At 38.6% G+C, this 16,656-nt stretch overlaps 1 protein-coding gene across 2 annotated transcripts in view; it reads right to left on the bottom strand.

Annotated features, from left to right (window-relative positions):
* The window catches only part of LOC133413128 (leucine-rich repeat and fibronectin type-III domain-containing protein 2), a 123,699-nt gene that overhangs the window by 57,006 nt on the left and 50,037 nt on the right, over nucleotides 1–16,656 (bottom strand). The window contains exon 2 of one of the 2 annotated variants that reach the window (XM_061697099.1): nucleotides 14,660–14,749. The exons of the other annotated variant lie outside the window; for it this stretch is intronic. The gene's annotated coding sequence lies outside the window, so the exon portion shown is untranslated. The remainder of the gene's footprint in view (nucleotides 1–14,659; nucleotides 14,750–16,656) is intronic. 2 annotated transcript variants of the gene reach the window in all.

Here is a 16,656-nt window from a genome sequence, read left to right as displayed (position 1 = left end):
ATGTAAGATGTCCCCCACTCTTGAGCACAAGACTGAATATTTTCAAGACAAGCACACAAGGGAGGAAAATGCATTATATATGCAAGGATGATAACACATGTTTTTGTGATCGAATGGGAGGAAATATTCAGATTGTTTTACAAACAGAAACTGGGACTTGAGCCTCCAGATCAGATTGTTTACTTGATTATAAAGTTAAGAAACATTACATCTAAAACAGACCCCTAATACAGGCTTAATGACATGATCACTAATCGGAAAAATGTGCAAAGATGCATGCTACAATATTTTAACTATTATTGGACAAGGAAGGAAGTACATCATTTATATCTGTGCAGCAAGGTTTTACCATGAACAAAAAGTCATACATTTTGGAAATGGACCAAATTATTGGGAAAAATATGCCTCAAAAATCACACTGGTCACACACAAAAGGTCAAACTGTTCCTGTGTCTGCATCAGCATATGATACACTTTGCCTTTTCGTTAGCTATTTGTGTCGCTTATTCCAAGAGTACACTGCTGGTGAAGTGTTATCAGACTTAACATGGGAAAGGAAACGAACTAGAAAACAACATTATACGCAAGAAGTAACACAAAGTAAGTAGAATCGCATTTCAAACAGTAAGACCTAAACGTGTCACAATGGAGTGTGAGAAGTGCTCAGGATAACTTCACAGAAAACAACATTTGTTCAAAAGAAGACCTGGCCAAGACCTTGTTAACTGCTTTGGAGAACATCGAAGAACTGTGTCAAGATATATATATATAATAAAATGAAATAGTCTTGCTCTACTTTCACTTTCAGTTACTAGTCACTGTATAATGACAACACTGTAAATTAAACCTGTACAATAATGAGGTTTTTTTGAAAATGTCATATTTTTTTCATACTTTTTGTTGAGTGATGTGTGATTGTACATATGGTGTTAACTTGCACATGATTTCTCAATGCCAGTGGCCTTATCTCTGCTGCTAAGTGCTTCAGTGTGACAGGCAGCCACCCGATTGTCAGAATGATTCTAATCAGAATAGATGAGGGAATTTGACACATTTGTACGCTTGACATCTCTAAATATTTATTGTAGAACTGTATGGGTCAAAACGATTTCTCCCACCTCAACCTTGAAACTTCAAATATTCTGAATAGCTGCAATACCATGACACATATTCCTAATGTATCATGACAGACATGACACACACCTACACACACAATTCATCGTTATCTTGTTATGTACCCTAATAATTGTGTAACTGGGAAATCCAAATATTGCAGAAAATGTGTAAAACAGAAACTGGAAGGACATTGTGGAAAGCCTTCGTGATATTTTACCCTCACACTGAAACTTAAAACAGCACATAATACCCTCGGGACATGTTTGAGGAGAAACAGTTCAAGGTTTCAGCCCAGCAGTCATAATGATTGTGCCTCTAATTATAGTGTTTGGTAATTATGCTGTCTCTGGATGTGGCACAAGATTTGTTTTTCTTTTCTAAGCAAACACCATGCAGCGTCCCTTTATGCCTGCCATCATGTATTGTTGAGGACACACTGTATTGTTCTATGATACAAAGAACATATTCAGATTCTAAAATGAACAAAGGCTTATTGGAACAATTCCTGGAAACCCTTGTCCTGTTATGATGCTGTACAAGATAATGTTATTTATAATTTACAGTTTCCTCGAGGCATTGTTCCTCAATTGCAAAATATAAAATATAGTGACACACCTTATTAGATACATTTGCACAACATTTGAACTAGCCACTGGACTCCCACATTCCAAAAAACATGCATGGTAGGCTAATTGAAGACTCTAAATTGCCTGGTGGTGTGAATGTGAGTGTCAATGATGGTTTGTCTACATGTGCCCTGCAATTGGCTGGTGACCGGTTGAGGTTGTACCCCGCCTCTCGCCCAGAGTTAGCTGAGATAGGCACCAACACGCCGGCGAACCTTGTGAGGATAAGCAGTACGGAAAATGGATGGCTGGATAATAAGTGAAGAAGGACTTGCTGTACATGTAAAGAGGCTGGGTTTCCTGGTTGGCTCAGGTGGTTGATGTGCTTCTATTTTTATGGGTCGACCAGTGCAGATTAGCTGGTGCTTCCTGTCTGTCAACCTGAGAGCTGGGCTCAGATGGCTGAATAACACCATAGGGCTACCATTCCGGAGCATACCGACGAATATAGTCATCTTCTTCTTTGGTTATTGCTGAATTTCAGTTGGTTTTGGACCTCTCCTTTTATTGATGGACCACAGCATCATTAGGCTGTAGGCAACAAAAATGTAATTGGTCAGAGACTGAGCAGGGTCTTCTTTAGCTGCTAAAACCATTAAATAAATTTTGCGGCTTTTTTAGTGCACTTGGACGGCCTTCCACAGGAGAAACCTCCAGAGCCATCGTCCTATACCGTTTTAATGTGTTCTTCTTTTCTTTTCTTTTTTTTTGCTAACAACACCCATTCTTTGTGACCTTTTGTACCAGTTTAGTCTAAACTGATGAAATCCAAGTAAAAAAAAATTAAAAAAATAAATAAATAACTCAGAGATGGATGTTGCGCAATTTTGAAGCAGTGCTACTGGCAATCCATTATCAACTATTTTAGTGAAAATAGTGATAAAGACGTCTATTTGTTTCCTGTACATTTTGCATTCTGTCTGTTACATACCCAAAACCTCAAAAAGGAGGAGGGAATGAGGAAACAAGGCCAACTATATTTTTAGCATCAGCTCGCAGTGGGTTGCGTTGATGAGGCCAATGAAAAGCTGTTTCACATTTGCATGAGCTGATGTTTGGTAGTGTAACAATGAAGTGTGTCAGTATTTAATTAGGTGCAGAAAAAAACTCCATCAATCTATCAATGGCTTCTCTGATCTATAAAAAATAACATGCTTCGTTTGTAGTCACCTTTCAGCAAAAGGCCGCTGCAGACTTTTCTGTGTGACTAGAAGCCAATTTCATTGAAACCAATAAATCTCAAATAGTGGGGTGAAACCCCACAAGGGCACCAGTGAGTTGTCAGGGGAGGCATGGAGGCAGGGGGGGACAACATTGTCTTTATTCATGCGTAAATGATAAACAAGCCTCCAGTCGGTCGGTGGCAGCAGTGCTGAAACTAATCAACAGGCTGCATGTTCAACCCAATAGAAGAAGAACACAGCTACGCCGACGCACAGAGCTGTCAGATGAGGAGAGATGGAGAAGTTTCTGACACAGAGAAAAGAAAAATGGAGGAAGAGCACGTTTACAGATTCCTGGCATATACCTTATGAAATAGGTCCAGGAAATGATGATGATGATGATGATGATGAAGCCCACAAAGCCCTCGGGTTTACCCAGAAATGAGGAAAGAGCTGTGTGTGTCCTATGCCTAAAAAACTTGAGCAGCCAACCTTATGAACCCAAACAAAGACCTTACACCCTAGTTACAGTATGTGAACAAGCCACTGGACTTTTTTTCATGGAAAACTTGGTTAGTATCATCCACAGATGGGTCATTGTGTGAGTGCAGCGTTAGTGAATAAAAAAGCACTGTTAGCCTCATACAAAGTTCCCCACCGCATTGCAAGGTGCGAAAAAAATCTCACAGGACCGCGGAGGAGTATTAGTACTCTGGATAATATGTTCAGGGAAGGTTATTGTTAATGTTATGCATCTTTCATCCCTTTTGATAAGCTAAAACATAAGCAATATTGTTGCAAATTTTGCACACAAAAAAAAGTGCTGAAAAATCATGGCTTTAAAAAAACAATAAATTGATTAAGCTGACAAATGACCAGCTCAAACTGTTCTTTTTTTTTTTTTTTTTTTTTTTTTAAGAATTACACAAACTAAGCGGCAATGTTACAAATTGAGTTTGTATGGCAAATTTGGAAATTGCTTTAAGTTGTTGCAGATGTTATTTCAGCTCATGTTTATCTTAACCTAATTTGATAATCAGGTGATTGCATGCAGAATGCTGGTGCCAGCGACTCACGCAGTGGATTGTACAGATAAATAAATAAATATTATCAGCTTCTCAATAATATTTCAAGTCAGAGGAGCGCGAAGAAAGAATTCTTTGCCCTCGGGGGTGGGGGGAGGGCAGGTCAATAAACAGCACACATCATTCACTGACGGTACGTCGTACGTTTAGACCAACTTTCAGCCTTTTTTTTTTTTTAAACGGACGAAATAATAACACAAAGGAGGTGGCTGAAACACACTATTCTTAACTATTACTAAAAGAAACGCAATGACGAACTGTACATTATTTGAACAAAGGGAAATATTTACGGAATTGCTCTCCCATCTGAGGGAGTGACAGCACTCAAGTCATAGTGTATCTCATGGTTTTTTTTTCTTTACAATGTTAGCATTTGATAGAGGGGCGTGCCGAATTTTTCAGAAATACATGGACTACATTTTGTGTTTTTGCCAGTGCAGTTTAGTTTTTTTTTTTACTGCTCTCTGTGTTTATTTATCGCACTGTTAATCAGTAAAGGATAGCAATACACACATAATGGATGCGAGGATTTCATAATTTTTATCAACAATTTTAAGAAAGAAAGAAAAATAACAAGGCGAATCACTTTGCAGCATGTGTAGTCTTTGGTCAGCAGTAAACCAAACCCCCATGTTAAAGGGAATGAATAATGCAGACACAAGACCAAAGATTTGTAACGTGAATTTTTGAAGAGCTTTGCCCGGTTTCAAACAAGAAATGTGTCGCTCATTTCTAATTTATAGATTCACTCTCCATCATGCACTTTTTTCCCCCCAGAAATGTTTTTTTTCTCCCTCAGTTTCGCATACATGATTGGAGAGCCTACAATCAATGATTATTAGTAAGATCTGGCAAAGCACTGTCTGCACCAGAACCCTGACAGAGAAATGCTTCATCATTACAGTTCTTCTTCACTACAAAGTTGTGTACAGTATTGTCTTTTGACATTGTTTTGTTTGATTGATTGTTTTTAGGACTGTCCGCCGGACACCAGTTCAATTTCTGAAATTCAATTTACACAATTTATAGTGTGTTTTAAAAATGATAGTTTTTTTGCAGCATGACTACAGAATGTATACAAGTAATCACTGACAGTACTCGTCACTGACTGTAATAGCCACTATGTACAAAGTGCGAACATCCTACACGCCTACAAAAGACCGTTTCAAGTCCAGATGATGATTGTGGTTGATTAAAAGAATACTCATGTTGACACTACGGATGAGTAGGGCAGGATCTCAGATGCAAGAATCTTTGCCAGGTCATATTTCAAGGATCAAAACGAAAACCATTTTCCATCAGAGCTGTGGAACAACCTGCCAGAGGAGCTGAGGCACGCGAAATCAGTCACGTTTTAAACTTTTACAGAATAATGTTGATTTTATGTGTTGTCATCTGTCCCCTTTTTTAAATGTATTTATCCATTTTTCTATTTTCTATTTGTATGAAAAAACAATGATCTATTTTTATGATCTCACATCAGCCCTCCTGGTCTCTTGTTTTCCCCTTCATTTTTCTATGATACAACAGTACAGTGTAAGCATGGCAATTGTTGCATTGTTTGTCAAAGAACTTTGTTTTGAAAGGTGCTACAAAAATAAGGTTAGAATTATTATTATTATTGAGAAGTTTCTCTGAGGTCTCTTTAACAATGCTTCTGTGTTTTGAGGGACGATGCATGCCCTCCCTCTCCGTTTTGACCTCCTGAAGCCATTTCCTCACTGTTAAGTGGGCCGTCATCAAAGGATATTCAATTACTGAAATCCTCTGAGGAAGCAGAGCAGTGGCAGTAAATGCTTTTGGCATTCTAAGTCAACTGGCAAGGAGAATTCTGCATCACAATAATCCTTTGCCCTGACAAGGTGATAAAGATAAAAAACAAAAGTGGAAGTACTACACCATCTCAAGGCCAAAAGGGCAGTAATTAATAATGGACCACATGTCATTCTTCGTGTTACAGTCTGACTGAAGCATAATGAAGCATTCACTTGGCTTGAAGAGAGTAACTCCTTTTGTACTCTGATTTCAGTGTCAGTAACATTTGTATTACCGTCACCTCCTATTTATATAAATTAGTGGAATCAGGCATGTAGATGCATACATTTACAATTATTTGACGTGTAAGCAATTACCGAGGAAAAGCTAGCTGCACATATATGTATACTGTTTACAGTATATATAATTTTACATGTCATGCACATGTCATTGAAACAGTGAGTCCCAGCCTGCAACTCATCATCACAGAATACAGATACAGTAATCCTCCGAGACATCACAGGTCTTGCTTCGCAGTCCTGCTATATTGCAGATTTTTATTACAGTTGTTACAGCAACTGTTATGCCCAACTGTGTTTGGGCATAATTGTTTCTCATATGCATAATTATTTCTTTGTAATTCTTCTGATTGGTTTGTTAATATTGCTGCTTTCATTATTCCGTATATTGGCTAACATCTCATCAACAACTATATTTTCAGTTGTTGTTTTTTTTTTTTCTCTCCATGTAGTACTCAAATGGCGACCTCAAACTTCCAAAGCCCAAATATCTCTGAATTCAAAACTGAACATTCTGTTTGTAGAGAATTTTAAATACAGCTCTTGCACGGGCGGTTCGAGCCCATTTTGAGGGTATTGAAGCAACCCTAAAATTAGTGAGAGAAAAATAAACATTTATGCTGTAGGTCCTTTTTAAGCAACATAGAAAGGTGGAAAATCATACAGTACTTTGTTGAAACCATATTTTCACATCAAAATACAATTGATGACCACCAAAGCATGTTTTTCTAGTGCTCTTGTATTACATTATGCAACTGTGCCTATTTGTGTCTGTATGGTGAGTGAGTTTAAACGCTTCATTATATTTATAGTTATGGCCCAAAAATAATATAAAATGTGTTCATCCTGTGATAGAACAAAATGAATGAAAACATTGGTGTATTAATTTTAACTCATTTATCCCAAATTCGTATGGTGGCCAGAGTAGATCAATTGGACTCGGACCAAATTGCCATCGTTATTATGGATTAATGGTTGATTCAACATGATTTGTTTCTTCAGAGGTAAACACTCACACACTCACAAGCAACATTGAATACATAACAAACCTTGTGCATCTCTCATTACTTATCACACGAACGAAAAAAAAATCACAAATGCCACTTCATTTGCAGCCTGGGACAAAAATAGTTCAGGCTATCACATGAGAAGCATAACGGGCCCAACGCAAGAATGAGAAATAACACCTTTCATTAAAGTGCTGACATTCAGTATCGTTTGAAGCAGGAAATAACAGGACAAATTGAAATAGCTCACCGGTGGTGAGCACATTTTTCACAGGACCACCTGGACCAACAAAACATTCTTGATGACTCAGGGACTGAAATTTAGCTGCACCTGAACTTTCATGCCCAGGAGTTTTGCTACTGTTCCATCTGCCGCTATGACAGTTTTGGGACATGTTCATAAAAAGAGATTGCAGTATGCATTCATGGATTATTGTATTCAGACATTTTTTGATCAAAGCTCAGTTAAACGAAGCACAAAATGCAGCACATACGATTCCCAGACAGTCTTATCAGGCACTTTTTATATAATATGCAAAACGGTGGTACATTACGGATTTTGTGTGACTGCTTACTTTGGTTGAGTTGGACTGGCTTGATGTGATTGGCTAATTGAAAAATCATATTTATGTTTTCCACATTTTCAACAGATCTCTTGTCTCCGAAGCACAGCTTCTCTGAAAAAAAATATCTCTACCTTGCTCAGAGAAATTGGTGGCATATCTAGTTTCATAACAGTGAGTCTCACGTTTATTTTCTCCTGCTTCAGTTTGCAGGTCTTTTGTCTCTTGACATTAAAGTTATATTTGGCACTCGACAAGGCAACCAAACCTTTTATTGAGATGTATTTTACTGAGACCGTGGCAGCAAGTTGAAACATGTCATGTCCACCGGTAGCGGCACAATTCCTTTTGGTAATAGAATTACACATTTTAATGATTGGAAGCAAAAAAAATAATAATAATCCTTTATATATATTATGTGTTTCACTGTGACTCCAAAATTATACCTTAAAACAAGTAAGGAAAATACGCTCCACATGTGAATGATGACGTGCATACTGTATGTTCATGAAGCGCTGTACAGAGTAAATTTCACTGTATGATTTTGCATATTGTGTCATTTTCATAGAATTTGATCAATAGGTAATAAAAGGTAAAGGCACTTTTTTTAAATGCAATTTCTTATGCCTTTTTTCTGGGTAAATGTCTCCCATGCTGAGACAGCCACGCTTAGTCCTCAAACCAATGTTACAATGTAAGACAAATCAGTCCACTAAGGGATCCACTTTATTTTCTCAATATGTTTGCACGTCACATATTAAAGATGCTATCAATTTCACACATTTTGAATGATGGGTACTGTATGTGTTGGGAAGAGCTGAAGCAAGTGATGATCTTTTGTTTAGCGTATCACGTGTGTTAATGTGAAAGTTTCCTCCCTTCAGGCGAGACTGTTTCTTGGCAAACAAAAGAGGTAATAAAACATCTAAGCTAAACACAGCACCCACACACACCTCCAGTCAGCTGGTCCCCAGAGACCTATTTTCTTCTGTTGTAATAAAAATGACTATTGACAGAGCTTGTGTTCGTCTGTAGAGTATCCATACGACAGAAAGGCATGAAAATCATTTACCCAAACAGAACTGTTGTGTTAACTGCCATTAATGTCACCTTAACAACAATAAACATGAATACAAACATTATACATTAGCATATATATATATATATATATATATATATATATATATATATATATATATATATATATGGATGGATGGATATATATATATATATATATATATATATATATATATATATATATCCATCCATCCATCTTCTGAGCCGCTTATCCACACAAGGGTCGCGGGAGTGCTGGAGCCTATCCCAGCTATCATCGGGCAGGAGGCGGGGTACACCCTGAACTGGTTGCCAGCCAATTGCAGGGCACAAACAACCATTCGCACTCACATTCACACCTACGGGCAATTTTGAGTCGTCAATTCACCTACCATGCATGTTTTTGGGTCGCCAATTCAACTACCATGCATGTTTTTGGGATTGTGGGAGGAAACCAGAGTGCTCATGTTCTCCCCATGCAGGCACGGGGAGAACATGCAAACTCCACACAGGCGGTGTGAACCCCGGTCCTCAGAATTGTGAGAAAAAAAAAATCAAAAAAATCAAATCATTTGTCACAATTGAGTAAATAGATATTTCATTCTGATTCTTTATTTGCCATTATGTCACCAAAAACATTTATGGAAGATTTTAGCTAGTTAATGTAGCTCATGCAAATAAAGACCAAACCCAGATGACAAGATGACGCTCCGTCATCAGAGAACTTATATCTTGCCATTATGAGTTACGTCGATCATACGTACACGAAAGGATCAATGCCCGACGAAGTGGACAATTATCAGGGATAAATGGACTTCGCGGAGGACACCGTCCTCCGCTGCCTGTCAGTTCACGCCTCCACGTCGTCTATTAATCCCATTTATTTATGTTAGTTTTTGTGCCAGGAAGTGTCTCAGCATTTTAATCACCTATTTTGTTGTTTTCTTCGCATTGTTTTCATCCTTCTTGTCTGCGAGTTGATCTACAGTAAATCTTTTTGCCACTTTTCTCTCTTCATTTTCCCCTCAATGCCTCAGCAGCATCCCAGTTATCAAAGGTGTCCTAATCACCAAATTAAGTAAATTATTAAATCACTCATTATTGATTTGAGTTCACTATTTTCTGAGTACTTCACGTTTAATTATCAGAAAATCTGACTGTGTCAGGTTGCTACGTTTGCTTGTTTAATCTAACGGCTGTGCTTTAATTAGGAACATTGTGATGATTTTTTGACAGGAATGACAGGAATTGTACTGTACTGTACTTATGTACACCGAGGGAATTTTCTGAGCCAATCAGTATCTCATTATTATTATCTCATTATATCTATTGCCCAAGACCATGGTATAAAACTGTGTGCTGTCAAACAAACATTGTAGCTGCGCTTCCAAGCATCTTAAAAAAAAAAAAAACCCAGATCGAGCGATATATTTTTTTAGCTGTTCATATTTTTTGGGGGGTTTAGAAAATAGACAATTTTCCAGACAATAGTTTCCATTTTCCATACTTTTCCAGACCTGGAAATTTATCCAATAAAAATACAGACTTTTCCATAATTTTCATACGTGCGAAGGAACCCTGTAAGCACTGTATAAAGGAACACATTTATAAAACCGACAGATAACTGTGGTTCCAATGCAAAGCATTATAAATGAATGAAATGGGATTAAGTGTGTCTATTTTAATGTTAATACTAATAGAATTCCAACTAGTGGAGGCACTGGTTAGTTAACCGGGCCCCAAGCCTGGGAGGACGCCAGCGTACTGTGGTGATTTGCACTCTGAGCTTCCTCTGCAGAGCATGGGCGGTGCTCTGTTCCTCTCTCTCCCTCCCTCTCCAGGACTGATCACCTTCTCGCCTGCGCACCTTGTTTCAATTAGCACTCATCACAGTCTCCCCTTAAGCCCGGTAGTCCCAGTAGTCCAGCGTCAGAGTATTCCAGCACCTCCGTGGTACACCGGCCGACTCGTCACTTGAGTATTGTGTATCGAAGAAAGTTATTTAACTTCCAGTGCTCGTATTTACCCTTGTGTCTCCTGATTATGGACCATGCACAGTTCACAATAAAACCCCTTCCCACGACTTCTTCTGTCTCAGTCTGCTTTTGGGTCCAATCTAACACCTTTGGTTTGAAACCATAACAAAAATGTCAAGATAAACTGAGAGCTTTTCTTCAAGATTCATATTTAGAATGTTGAATTAATTGGCTTTTGTATGTTGTTTATTGTAGCATTGATTAAACCAGCTTCTCAAAGCTGATAAATTGATACGACATGAGATATGTTCCTGAATGAATAAAAAGTATACTTTCTTGCAGTCTCTTGTGCCTTGATATAAATGAGTCCTAAAAATAAACAACAAATATATAACACAGCTGGAATGCCAACAATTCAGCACAAATGTGGTTAACGCTCCAAGATTTGCTACAGCACAGACAACACATGGCCAGTGTGATAGCACATTCCCATCAGACCAATTAACAGTTTTGAAATTTGCTATTTCTTATTAGTCAATTACTCTGCAGTTATTATAGTGTAAAAGTAAATCTGTCAAAATATGACCCCAGTTTTCTCAAGTGGTTTCCGTTTCACCTGACCATCTCATCACAATTCGCCTGTACTGTGGAGTTTGTAGTATTGATTCGCATTTGATTCCCCATGCCACTGACCTGCCATGGTGCTCACAGACCCAGCAAAGAAATCATAACACATGTATCATCTATGCAGCTAATGCCCTTTGAATGAAACATGCAGACTGCAGAGTTTCCCTGTAAATAGGCATGTCTATTTTAATAGCATTTTGCATCATAAGCCTAACATTACACAATTATATAATTTCAATCGTCAGTCAGGCTATTGCTATTTTTCCTCGCTGGGCTACGTGGTGCAGTGAGCATAATTGGCAGTATTGTGTGAAGGTCACAATCGGCTCTCACTTCTTTTGCAATTAACCCAGTTTCTTTGCTAGGCTGCCATCTGTGGGGAAGCAATTAAAATCTGTGCTCCTCCCATGGTACAGTTTTCACAGGACTAAATATAAAATAAAATTAAATAAAAAGTAGGCATTTGTCTGATGCTTTCCCTGCATCAACCAAAATGAAAAAAAAAAAAAAACAACAAACAAAGTGGCGGAAGAAAATTAATTGTACATAAGATGATGATGTAAAAAATGAAGGACAAAAGCAAGCAGAGTGTCAAATGTTTCTTCAGTAGTTGTGTGATTTACCATTTTCGTCATTTGTTCACCAACAAGGTATTTATTGTTATTATCATATACAAAAGGACTGAGGGACTTTTCATTTAGGGATGCCATGAATGTATCACCTTAACAATGCACATGTCATGGAAACAATGAGTCCCAGCCCTGGAACAATGAGTCCCTGCAACTTCACGGAATACAGATACAGTAATCCTCCATTACATTGCAGTTCTTGCTTCACGGTCCCGCTATATTGCAGATTTTTAATACAGTTGTTATTCTTTAATCTTTTATACTGTTTGGACAATATTTTTGTGTTATCCGTTGCTCTCAATATGTAATGTGTTTGGGCCTGCCATGACAGCAAATTGTTTGGAACAATATATTTTCCCAAAAACTTTAAAAATATACAATAGTATCGTTGATGATTTTTAATGCCTCTGATATCATGATATTACAGCATAATAAAGAATTGTTCACATCTTACAAATTCTGCTCCGGTAATCAAATATATGAGCACAACTGTGTCATGTTCTCTCGTTTACTCAATAAAAGTAGGGCTGCATTTCACAAGTACAAGTAAATACAAAGAGAAAGTTATACGTGTTCAAATAAAGTCGTGAACTTAAGAAAAATAAAGTTTGAGTTTTCCCTTTTCTGTTTGGCAATTTGGCACAACAGTGAAGTCTCAAACAATTTTACATATTTTCATTTAACGAATCTTAATAACGGAACCATTTTAGAGGTTATGTTTGGTCAAAAAGTTTGTTTGTTTCATCATGGCGTGTCGCATATACACACTTTTAATTTCATTTTAAAACATTAACTTTTAAGAGCTCCCAGTGGGACCTTCCCGCTAAGAAGTACACACAAAAATGAGTGCCTGTTCCATTTTAAGCGCCATATGTCCCAAATTTTCTCTTCCTTTGTTGGTCATTTTCTGATCTTTCTCCGTCTTTAACTCAACTTGCACATTCTCTCACTCTCTCTTTGTCTCTGTCTGTCTCTGCTGAAACACTTGCAACACACACACACACACACACACAAGGCTCAATATATATATATTTTTTTCTGTGAGAGGCAATTTTGCTTATAACTTCCTCATTTGAGGAGCAACTTTCTAATTTTGAGGTGCAATTTTTTGCAGCTTAATCCCACAGGGACCCGAAGCAAGGAGTTTTTGAAACAATAGAAATATGACAATTATAATAGGGGAGTTGAATGTAGGGCTGCAGCTAACCAATATTTTAGTGCTGGAGTATCCTACTGAAAATTCTATCAAACAATCTCGAAAAAAATCTATAAACTGTATTTTTGCTTGGTTAAAGAGGAATTTTGAATACAAAAGAGAAAATAAGACCTTTCACTGAATAACGTACGACTAATTGGTTTCTTTTTTTTAATATAACCAACAGTTCACACTGTCCTAAAAAAGATAAGGCATTGTTTTGTGCATCTTCACTTAAACATCTAGCATTTTAGCATTTTGTGACATACTAGTGGCTGTGCATTTATGAGTTTATACCAGCTGACTAGGAATGAGACAAATATTCATTGTACTACGACAAGTTTTGGAACTGTTCAATTTGCTCAAACTAAAATGAACAAACCTCGAGAGAAAAATATTTCCTTCATCTCCTTCACCAAATCCTTCTCTGTTTGGGTACATGATGATGATCCATTTTACTCTTATTACTTTCTGGCCACATTTGCCACGTTTTTCACTTACTTGGCTCACAGTTTTGCCACTTAGAGATCATCAGACTGGCCATATGTCACACAGTGACTACAATGAGCAAAAAGCACATTGTACTGTATCTACCGTCATGGCTGCATTACTGTGGTTACTGTCCTTCCCACGGTAAAAAAAAACAAAAAACGAGCCACACATTTGACGGTACTCATAATTAAAAGAGACACTCCGCAGCCCGTAGTGCAAACATTACGTTGGTAAAGTGGACTAACGTTAAGCTCACTGATTTGCGCTATGTTAACTTCACCTCTGTCTCTCGGGTCCAACGGCACGGCATCATACTTGGCGGAGAGAAAGGTCCGTGTTACAACGAACGGGTGCGAGCCTTGCATTTCACTATAAAGTGGATAAACATTTGGCACATAGCTATAGAGTCTTTAACCCACTAAATAGACTCCCAAATTTGAATGAATAAAAAACACCAGACGGCAAGGTGAATGACGGCTTATCACATCTGCCTCACAGTTCTGAGGACCGGGGTTCAATCCCCGGCCCCGCCTGTGTGGAGTTTGCATGTTCTCCCCGTGCCTGCGTGGGTTTTCTCCGGGCACTCCGGTTTCCTCTAACATCCCAAAAACATGCATAAATTGGAGACTCTAAATTGCCCGTAGGTGTGCATGTGAGTGCGAATGGTTGTCTGTTTGTATGTGCCCTCCGATTGGCTGGCAACCAGTTCCGGGTGTACCCCGCCTCCTGCCCGATGACAGTTGGGATAGGCTACAGCACGCCCACGACCCTAGTGAGGAGAAGCGGCTCAGAAAATGGATGGATGGGCTCTTAAAAAAACTGATTATATCTCTCAATAAGCTTTTATCTGGTTAATTAAAGGATACATTAAATGTCAAATAAGGACCGGCCTCGAGCTGCTGGACTGTGATGTGAGACCTTCTCCTGTCAGTCAAATGATGTTGAAAATGAATTCACTCAACTACTGCTTGAATATTGATAACGTGTGACGCTGTGGTTCTGGTTTATAAACAGTTAACTTGCTCATATACTGTATATATAAAACTGACTGTATGTGTGCGCACACTGACCTTGAATTCCCACTGTGGACAGAAAACAAGAGTCTCTCCTCTCTGTGTGCTTAAGAAGAAGTCAACCACCTCATCAGTTCACACCCTAACCTGCAAGAACACATCGAGGAGAGAGGAGAGCAGGAGAGAATGAGAAATGGCCAGCGTGTCACATCTAATCCTCTTCCTTTAGGAGTGAATGCAAGGTATGGATGACCAACCCTTGGCTGAAGTTAGAGGCCCTTCTCTCAGGTAGCATTATGTTGAAAGAGTCAGGCTTGTTCATGTGGATAAAGTCACCATTTGAAAGTATGTCTACACGCTATAAAATTGAGAAAGACCATTGAAATTGTGTTTATGTTTGCTTGGTATGTTTTACCAAATGAAGCTGATGAAGTTTGCATCTTCACTCAGTGATCATTCTCGTCAAATGTATTGACGATTAAAAACACGTGACTGAAATGCACAACACCAGTCCCAGCAATGACCTTTGTTCACAAAAAGCTACTTGATACTGAGTATACAAAGTATCAGTGATCCCCTTCTCAAGGTTCCTTCCTTTTTCCCCTCATTGGGTTTGCTCTGAGTTTTTCGCAGCCCCTAATGTGTGATTTAGACCAGAGGATATTGTTGATTTTTGTAATCTGTGGGCCCTTTGAGACTCTTTTGTGATTTAAGGGCTATATTAACAAACTTGACTTGTTCTCAGTCATCCACGAGGCTATAAAGGATTATACTGAACTATCATGGCAATTACATCCTCTGAAATGCTGGACAAAAGTACTAGGTGAAGGCCAAGTCTTTTCTGCTTACAATATGTGTCAGCTTAATTACTGGAAAAGTAATTTCCAGTGGACATTTTTTTCTCTTAACAGCATCAACCCTTCAGAAGAATTGCTGTTAAAAGCCAAAGGAAAAGGTACAACACATAGGCATCAGACTGAAGACTTGTAGATTATACACACACACACACACACACACACACACACACACACACACACATATATATATATGTTATATAGGTTCAATTCCCAGCCTCGCCTGTGTGGCGTTTGCATGTTTTCCCCGTCCCTTCGTGGGTTTTCTCCAGGCACTCCGGTTTCCTCCCACATCCCCAAAACATGCGTGGTAGGTTGATTGAAGACTCTAAATTGCCCGTAGGTGTGAATGTGACTGCGAATGGTTGTTTGTTTGTGCCCTGCGATTGGCTGGCAACCAGTTCATGGTATTCCCCGCCTTCTACTCGATGATAGCTGGGATAAGCTCCAGCACGCCCGCGACCCTAGTGAGGAGAAGCGGCTCAGAAAATGGATGGATCCAGGGATATATATATGTATATAGGGATCAGAAGCGTGTAGATTAGAAACCTGCTGCAGACAACAGACAATACACGCTGAGAACTAAAAAAAAAAGCAGGAGACCATTTATGACCAAATTATGGAAATTGGGTATGGTTGTCTGCGATTGGCTGGCAACCAGTTCAGGGTGTATACCTGGGATAGGCTCCAGCACTCCCACGACCCTTGTGAGGATAAGCGGCTCAGAAAATGGATTGATGGATGGGTATGGTTGTTGGAATGATGCCAGTATGTTTCTGACTAATGAATAGAATAACCTTGAGCAAGGCACGCAACCATTAACTGATGGAGGCCATTTACATCTGTCCTGCTGTGCCTCTGTACATACTGGTTTCTATGTAAATTTTACTAATGAATCAACTCATTCAAATTCCTCTTTAGGCACACTTAACTTATTATGGCACACGTTTTGATCAAACCCATAAATTTTATCTCATTATATTGTGTCTAATACTGTGAGTGTCTAGTATCTGTTTAGCTATTTCTTTTCTTCTATTTGTCACTTCAGTCATCTTAAGGAGTCATCCCTACCTTAAGATGGGGGTTGCACGACTTCAGACAGTTGCATGACACCACCATCCATTGCTGTTCTCCTAGAAATTCATAATTTATGACACATCCTTGTTTTTGCCTCTAGGAACCTGAATGCTATTATCCGAC

Source organism: Phycodurus eques, chromosome 14 (genome assembly GCF_024500275.1).
Source record: "Phycodurus eques isolate BA_2022a chromosome 14, UOR_Pequ_1.1, whole genome shotgun sequence".
Lineage (NCBI taxonomy): Eukaryota > Metazoa > Chordata > Actinopteri > Syngnathiformes > Syngnathidae > Phycodurus > Phycodurus eques.
The sequence above is the reverse complement of the archived record's forward strand: the minus strand, read 5'-3'. Positions and strand labels throughout refer to the sequence as shown.